Genomic DNA, 9711 nt, shown 5'->3' with positions numbered 1-9711 from the left:
CCAGAACCCAACAGAGCCTTTTGTGGAATTTGTTGCAAGATGGAGAGCAAAGGCAGCACAAATGACAAATCGTCGCCCTTCTGAGAGGGATCAAGTGCAGATGATGGCGTGAAACCTCGAACATGATATGTTGCAAAAGTTGATAGTCGCTCCACTATTCACTTTCAAAAGTTTGCATGAACTGGGGGTTCAGGTCGAGAATGCGTTCAACAGCAGGATCATTCCCAGAACAAGTGAACCGACAAAAAGGGTGATTTCAGGGAGTACCGACGCTGGAAGTAAAACTATTCCCGAACCCACTGAAGTCAACACAGTCGTCACAGCCAACCCTTTTGCCAAACCAAGCCTACAACCAGCCAGCCCAGCCCAAGCTCAGGGCAGAACTTTCACTCCCCTCTATATGAGCCTGACTAGCGCACTAAAACTCCTGATGGAAAAAGGGCATCTCAAACCCCTCGATCCTCAACCTCTTCCTGACCCACTCCCAGCCAGACATAACCCCGCCAAGTACTGTATGTACCATCAGCAGCGCGGTCATGGCACTGACCGTTGCTACTACCTTCGTCATGAGGTCCAAAATCTCATCGACAACCGGACGATAGCTCCACCTTCAGGCCCCAATGACCAAATATCTCCTGCCTACCTCAATCTCATCCATATACTGCCATCCATCTATGACCCCAGCATATACATCACCCCAGCCCATCTACCCAAACCTGAGGTGTTTATCCCAGAAAGTATGGACTTATGCATGATGGGTGCACCTGAACCTCAATCATCTCAAGCCCGTGAGCCCACTACTTCTGAGCTGAAGAGAATGATCGAAGATCTTCAAAGGACTGTGACAGATCTGGCCTCCGGGGCATTGGCTCCGTCATCGACCACACCACATACCGGGAACTTCATGTCAAAAGGCTCCCCGATGTTGGGACGGGCTGCATTTGAGGAAGGCCAATCCCTTGGCAAAGTGGAGGCGAGTGGAAGGAACAAGATAGGGGCAGACATGGATCCCAATGAACATCTTCTGTTGGCTGTTGAGGCTTTGAAAGCCGAGGGACTGAACAAAGAGCAAGTGCTCGCAGTTGTTGCAAAAACTGTGGACGACACTTTTCCCACTCAGAATGAGAGCATTTTAAATCAAGGGGCAAGCCGGGAGAAGGGTCGTTGTATCAGAAACGTTCATTTCAGTTATAATCCCGCACTCAGAAGAGATCAACAAACCAGGCCAGCACCTACCAATCCCTTTACTGGTGCGTCCAGCAAAAACCCACAAACCTCGAAGTATCTACCCGAGGTCAGAGAGTCTTCCATGCTCTCTATATGCCTTTGTCCAAAGCTCTCCAAATCCTTGTTGGACAAGGCCATCTCAAACCCCTTGAGCCTCGGCCTCTCCCGAACCCTCTTCCGGCTATGCATGATGCTACCTAGTGCTGCGCTTTCCATCAACAAACCGGTCATGACACCGACAGTTGCGTCCGTCCCCGCCACGAGATACAAAATTTGATTGACAATGGGGTCATCCCCGCACCAGGTCCTGCAAAGCCTATCGGCACTTGATCAGTGAATTTGGGGGATAATGTGATGTGATTGGGGGGGATGAACCACCTGCAGGCAGTGCTCAGTTTACTCCAGATATGGTGGATGGCATGCACTGTTTTACGCATTTGCAAATGCTAGCTTTTGTGCTTTCTGACTTAGGTATTGGGTCAGTCTTGTTGTTTTGTTTTTGAGTCTGTCTTTTGTTTTGAGTCAGTCTCTTTTGTTTTGGGTTTGTCTTGCTGTATCGAGTCAGTCCTGTTGTATAGGAGTCGGGTGATCCCGGGGGCGTTACCTCGGATATCACTATTTTGTTGTGTTTGTCTTTTTGTTATGTTTTGAGTCTGTTTCTGCCAGGGAGCCAGTTGCACCAACAGATTTGAATAAACAGCAGTGGTTTTTCATGCTTTTGTGTTTTCTTCTGCCGTGTGCCAGTTGTACCAGAAATTCTAAGTAAGATGGCAGTATTTGACTAGAAGCTGTGTCTTTTCTGTGCCTTGAATTCATTGCATCGACCTATGTTTTCCAAAACTTTTTGAACACCGTGGTGAAAACAAAGAGGGAGGAATTCCTCGGGATTTGCAAAACTTTGATCAAACTGAGAGAAAGAGAGGCGTGCTAAGCCCTTAAGGAATGAAATCATGCTTGTTAGTGTGAGTACTGAGAAGGACCCCAGCTTTGATCCAGATTGGTTCTACACTGTCTTCAGCGCGAGCGATTTGTCGTTTTCTTAAAAACTTTCAAAAAAAAAAAAAAAAATATTTTGCGCGATCCTGCGAAGACTTGTGTGGAATCGCTCTTGAGATTGTGCAGCTTAGGATCGCTCTCAGCCTCGAGACTCGACTCCTCATTTTCAAACCTTGGACTAGAACTCAGAAAGTTCAAAGGTCAACTACAATGTAAGGCCTGTGTGGCCGGATCCAGAGCAGCCCGTGAATTAGCGGCAACAAAGTCAGATCAAGAAGCTTGCGAAGCTAGATCAGGAGCACCCCTCGAACTAGGGGCAAGAATTTTAAATGTGCTCGAAGAGTCCAAGATGAAGATCGGCAAGAATGCCAAACCCTAGAAGGGAGGAAAGAAGAAGACATTGTTGAAGGACAACCGAGTTCCTATCCACAAACACTAGGGGCAAATTCGCTCTCCATTGGATGGACTCTTGCATCGTCAGCGAACAACAGCCATTCTCCTGGATTCAGATGACATCGGGATCTCAAAACCATTTGACATGGACAAAGCTACACTTTTATCATTGAGAGGCTCGTTGGGCCGAAAAACCCGAAAGGGCGGCCCAGGCAAAAGTTAGAGCAAGAAAAGAAGAAAAAGAACAAAAAAAAAAAAAAAAAGTGCAAAGAATGAAAAAAAAAAAAAAAAATGAAGAAAAATGCAAAAAATATATCAAAAAAAAGAAAAGAATTGAAAAGAAAAGAAAACCAAAGCTCGCAAGGTCGAAAACCTGCAACAAGCGCCTTGGCAAAAGTTAGAGCATAAAAAGGAGAGGTTAAATACCCGAGTGTACCTTAACCCCGAACTACGTAAGGCTTGATTCCCATGTTTGGGATACGTAGGCAACTTCATTCTGAAGTCCAGCCATAAACACTTCCAATTCGATTGTGTCCATGCGATGGTTCTGGTCATCTTTGTCTTCTTTGTATCTGAGGATTTGGTTGTGTTCGTCACTCTGAGGACTGCCTACAATGCGCTGCGGTGCCATCCAAACAAGGGGCAACTTTCCGTTGCCATTCAATGCGCCGTGGTGCCGTTCAAACAAGGGGTAACTTTCCGTTTCCATGCAGTGTCCTTCAGGAAAGGGGCAATTTTCCTTCGGATCTGAGGTTGTGCATCTCAAGGGTAGGTTCCATGCTCGTTCAGCAGTGGCCGTTTGCGAAATAGTTTTTGAGAATTTTTACTAAGGTTGACTAATCTCCTCGAAAAGTATTCCATTTTCAAAACTGGACTATTTCTTGGACCCAAAAGAGGAAAATTTTCAGTGCTCATGGCCTGACTTGCATGATTTTAAATCAGAAAATTGAACAAGCATGTTAATCTAATTCTCATTTTGGTCAAAATTTTTTAGGAGAAAACTAAAACAAAAAATGGTCAAAATGATGAACTAGGGGCACAGTTGAGTTAGGTGTTCTGTCTTTTCCCCTTTGTCAAAATACTTGTCAGAAAGGGCACTTTACTTGTCGGAAAGGACACTGTATTCGCCAGAAAAGGGCACAACAAAGGGCAGAAAGCTCTCACATCCTCCAAGCAACGAGGTATCAAGCAAAGTGCGAAGCACGAACTAGAATGGGGCAAGATATTCCACTCCATCATCTGGACAAATCTTATCACGTCTAAGCTCCCCAACAAAGCATCATCAACTGATGTCAGCTGCAGATTTGCTACACACCCAGTTGTAGCGCAACCTTTCCGTGGGACGAATTCACTAGCTGTGAGCGGAAGAAAGAGAATCTAGCAGAATGCTAGGGGCACGAGCCCACAATTTGCTGTTCATCCATCAACCACCCAGGGGAGGGATGAAAAATGAGAGATTGAAGAGTAGAGAGATGTGTGATAAGAGGAAAAGTGAGAAGAGGGCTTCTTTTTCAGAAAAATAGAACTTGAGGGCCGAGTGATGTGAGAACCACAAATGAGAAAGGGTGGGAAATAATACCCGGAGAAACTGGCTCCTCGTGCACCAAGAGGTCTCTCGTCTTTGTAACACGTCTGAGTGTTGTGTCTTTTGTTTTGTCTCGATTCTTGCTTTGAGTCAGTCCGAGTGTGTCTTGATGTGTTTAGGTTGTTTATATTTTGTTTTCCATTATTGAGTCTTTTTTCGCTGTGTTCAGTTGTAGGCTCAATACTCGGTCGAGAACTCATTTCTCAATTTCAAAAAATCATCTTGTGCTCAGAGTGCTGTGCCATTCTCCACATTGGTGCAAAACAGGATTTGTTCTTTCGTAAAACTGCAGGGTCCACCCCCGATAAGTGTGAACGGTAGAACAAGGACCTATCTGAAGCTATATGAGTTCCGGATTGCCAAGCAAAAGAAAATAGGGAAAATTTTGAGCATCTGAGTGTGTTTCACCTTCAGAAAGTTCTGAGATTGCATTCCATATGTACCTCTTCAGGCCTTGTCAGTGCTCTGAAGAATGAGTGTGCCTCTACTCTAAGCTTACGCATGCTTCAAGTCAGAACGACAATTAAAGCGGCAGCAGCAGATGTTATCTCTCGCCAATATGAACAGGGTGTGCCCTTTTTGAGCTGAGTGTGTTGCAAAGTCCTCTAAGAGGTAAATCAAAGGCACCAGAATACATATTTGATGCTCCTCTACTACATAGAATGTGAACTTTCATATACACTGTTGTTGCATGCGTGCCGCGCATCGTTATGATTCATGCATAGAATATGCTTGCTTTCGATTCCGCATAGAATATGCTTTGCTTGTCTCATGCATAGAATATGCTTGCTTTCAATGTTGCGTAGAATGTGCTTTCATACTTGCATAGAAAATGCCTGTATCTTTTGCATGGAAAACGCCCCCCATACTTGCATAGAAGATGCATTTTATCGCACTGCCTTGTGCATTTCAAATCACTCGCGCTGTTTAGCGTATCGCACTGTCTTGTGCATTTCAAATCACTCGCGCTGTTTAGCGTATCGCACTGTCTTGTGCATTTCAAATCACTCGCGCTGTTGTAGACACCCCATTTTTGACCGACCTTGAGACTCAGACGTCACCAGTTGAGCGCTTGGTGATATTGCATATCGTGCTCGTTCAGAAGTTTCAGAGTCTTGGCCGTGAGCCCTGTCTCCGGATTTCTGAACCCTCTTCTGTGTCTTGCCTCGGTTTGCGAACCAGACTCAATTTTCTCTATTTCTTTTCCTGAGGGGAGGGAGAGGTCCTGTAGACCATCTCTCAGTGGCCGTGGGCTACATTTTGTGGCTGTAGGCCATTTCGCCCATTTCGGAGCCCAGTTCCCGGTTTTCAGAGCCGTCTGGCCGTGTGCCTCGGTTCGGGACTGCTTAATCATCTCCTATCACTCTGGCTTTTGGCATGCATCTTATTTACTCCCTTTTAAGGGACACTGAGGTCTAAGAGACCCACTTCGTGGTCGAATGCCACTTTCGGTGCTTAACAGGCAGTTTTCGGGACCCCGAACTGCGCTTTCTGGCCCCCGAACTTTCGTTTTGCATCGGTTTTCGTTCATTTTTGGTAGGTACCTCTGTTTCATCACCAGGAAGGCCGTAGAAGGGTGGGAGGCTATCAATTTTTTCAGCAACCAGTTATATATCCTCCGCTGCCCTCCGACGCCCGTTTTTCTCACTTCCGAGCCAATGTTGAACACCCTTGGACTATTTTCTTGAACTTCTAACCACATATTTGTGTTTTACACACATGGGAGGACCCTAAAAGTTGGTGGCCGACCAGTAATTCCACCTGACCCTTTTGAACCTGTCACGACCCAAACCCGGCCCTATGGGTTTAGCACCGTAACCGGCCAGTAATCCGAGATTACCGAAGGCCTGCAGAACAGTAATACAGTAAAACAGAGTACAGGGCCTGGCGGAAGCCAATACAGTAAATAAATAGTGTCCATTGAGCTGTGACAGTCTGTATGCCAAAAAGATTTTTCATACATTTATACATAAACAGTACAGAACAGTATACACAATATTTACAATCATTCAGACTAGGTACTCGACCCTAGATGACAGTACAGTAACACTCGGTCTATACAGAACAGTAAAACAGTACAGAAGGGGGGAAAAACAAACAAAACACCCCCAAGCCATAGCATGGCAACTCGGAACCTCGCAGTGAGGCACAAAGGCTGGCTTGACAAAACTGGAGTAACCCTGACGCCTCTAGCTGCGGTCTGGTGCCTGAACACCTACATATATATATGAGCAGTGAGCTAAAGCCCAGTGAATAACATAAAGCGTAAAGGGGTTTAGAATGAATGTCCTTACAGTAATGAAAACAGTTCAATTCAATCAGTATTTCAGTCGTTCAGTACAGTAAACAGTCATATGTGGTACATCCATTAGCATAACAGTAACAGTAGGTCTTGAAAGACCGAACAGTAATGATGGCCATCAGTCAGTAAACAGTAGTGGTTCCACGAGGGAACCGACAGAGATCTCTGTAACAGTAACAGTAACAGTAAACAGTAGGTGCTAAGGATGCCACAGTACAGTTCAGAAATAAAGGACATGCATTCATTCAGTTAACAGTAATCAGTTCAGAAAACAGTACAGTTCAGTTGTTCAGAAAATAATCATTTGTGAACATATCTTTACACAATCGTTACTCACAGAGTTCTGGGCTACAGTATGCTAGAGCGTGTCTCCCCAGTTGCCAACCCTACACAGTTAACAGATTGAACACACACAAAGCTACACAGTTGGGAAATATCATAACTTAATCCCTAATTTGCCTTGGTGTGTTCTACAACGATATCCTCATCTAAATGTCTTAAACTAGGCCTAAGAATGCCTAGGATGGGATGAGGATGCAAAAATACACTTAGAAAACATTTTCAGGATTTTCAGAGAAACAGAGTCCCGCTCGAGCGCAGGTTTCCCCGCTCGAGCGTACAGGCAAACAAAGGTACACGCTCGAGCGTAAACTTTCCCGCTCGAGCGTACTGTAAAAGTACTGGATGGGTGAAATCCCCGCTCGACGCCCGCTCGAGCTTGGGACATGACTCCGCTCGAGCGCCCAATCCTCCGCTCGAGCAGACTGTAAAACAATGCAAGATGCTGGAAGCTCGATTTTCCTGCTCGAGCGGCACTTCCCCCGCTCGAGCGGACTACTGAAATCTGGAAATCTCAGATTCGAGCTCCAGGTTCAAAACCAAGCTCAAAAGCATCAAAACCAATCCTCTTGGGCCCATTTTCTGGAAAATATTTATAAACACATAGAATATCATGTTTCAAAGCTCAATTTTAAGAAATCAAAGCCCAAGGGCGTTTAATTCAAACTCAATTTAAACCATTTTTTCCAAGCACACGATGAACATGCAAACATGCATGAATTCAAACCATTTCAAAGCTTCGATTGATGCTCTAAAGAGCCAATTCTTTTCAAAACATGATGAAATCATGGACTACACTCAAGACATGAACATGCATGTAACATTTTGCCATGAACTCAACTCAAAATCCAACAATACTAACATGCATGCAAAGATTGAGCTTCAATCCACCATTAATGAACCAAATCAGGACTTAGCTCTACAAATTAACATGAACCATGCAAGAATCAACTCAAAACATGAACAAGAAGACAATGAAGCTACCTTTAGTCTTGTATTTAGGATAGGGAAACTCAAATGTACAAAAACTCCTTCAATTCTTCAAGATTCTCAAGCTAAAACAACAAGAACAATTCTCTCTCTCTCTAACTCTCTTCTAGGTCGGTTAGAGGCAACACAAGGACTGATGAAAATGTGTTATGTGAGTGTAATGAGAATCAAAGATGACTCAAGTAGTGTATTGAGTGGGCCACTCATGTGGCAAAATGGTAAATATGGCAAACTCTTTAATTAGCTTAATTTAATCTAATTTAATCATACCTAATCAGTTTTCAGATAAATATACCATAAAATCACATTAATTATGAGGGTCAAGGAACATCAATCGGTTTCTAATTCGGTCGCCGATAAGGCCTTCAATTAGCAGTTTAAACATATAAGCATGAACAGATAATCATACAGGCAAACAGATAGAATGCAATTTAACTAACATATACTCAATCAATTCGGTTTCCAATTTCAGTCAGTTATCAGTCATTATCAGTTCCGTTTAGCAGTAATCGGTGATTATCGGTAATCAAGCAGTCATTAATCGGTAAACAGTATGAGGGTTGTTACAGTCTCCCCTCCTTATAAAGAGTTTAGTCCTCTAAACTCGAGTTACCTTCATTCTAGAAGAAAACAGGATTCAGTGGAAACAGTTCAGGATATCTTTTGGCCATGTCATCTTCCCTTTCCCAAGTGGCATACACGCCACCATGGTTTTGCCAGTCAACTTTCACTAACGGGATCTCCTTGTTCCTCAGTTTCTTGATTCGTCGGTTTACAATCTGTATGGGCCGTTCCTCGTAAGTGTAGTCATCACTCAACACTATCCGAGTAGGCTCAATCACATGGAAGGGATCCCGGAGATAATCTCTTAACATAGAAATGTGGAAGACGTTATGCATATGCTCCATTTCAGGAGGAAGCGCAACTTGATACGCCACCGGATTGATTTTCTCAATGATCTCATATGGTCCGACGTATCTCGGTGCTAACTTGCCTTTGACTCCAAAACGAGTCTGGCCTTTCATTGGTGTCACTTTCACAAAAACGTGATCACCCACTTCATACTCTCTGTCCCGTCTTCTGACATCTGCATAACTTTTCTGTCTACTCTGTGCAGTTTTTAGTCTTTGCTGTATCAGTTTCGCCTTTTTCGTTGTTTCATACACAATCTCGGGCCCAAGCAAAGGCCCATCTCCAACTTCTGCCCAGCAGATTGGAGATCTACATTTTCTGCCATACAATGCCTCAAAAGGCGCCATTCCAATACTCGAATGGTAGCTGTTGTTGTAGGCGAATTCAACTAATGGCAGATGACTTTCCCAGTCTCCCTGAAAATCAAGGACACACATTCTCAGTAAATCCTCCAAAGTTTGGATGGTCCTTTCTGATTGGCCATCTGTCTGAGGATGATAGGCACTACTCAGTCTCAGTTCAGTACCCAGTGCAGTTTGTAGGCTTTGCCAAAACCTCGATGTAAACTTCGAATCCCTGTCAGAAACAATAGACACAGGCACTCCATGCAGTCTTACAATTTCATCAATATAGATAACAGCCAATTTGTCCGCATTATAAATCGTCTTGACAGGTAAGAAGTGAGCAGATTTGGTTAGTCTATCAACAATAACCCAAATTGAATCCATACCTTTTCTGGAGCGAGGTAATCCAACGATAAAATCCATCGTGATATGCTCCCATTTCCACTCTGGTATGGGTAGGGGTTGCAATAGCCCGGCAGGTCGTTGATGTTCAGCTTTGACCTGTTGGCAATGAAGACATTTGGATACAAAATCAGCAATTTCTTTCTTCATTCCCGGCCACCAGAAATTCTGTTTCAGATCTTGATACATTTTCGTATTCCCCGGGTGGATAGAAAATTTCG

The sequence above is a fragment of the Camellia sinensis genome, chromosome 2 (genome assembly GCF_055761805.1).
Source record: "Camellia sinensis isolate YWXY chromosome 2, ASM5576180v1, whole genome shotgun sequence".
Lineage (NCBI taxonomy): Eukaryota > Viridiplantae > Streptophyta > Magnoliopsida > Ericales > Theaceae > Camellia > Camellia sinensis.
The sequence above is the reverse complement of the archived record's forward strand: the minus strand, read 5'-3'. Positions refer to the sequence as shown.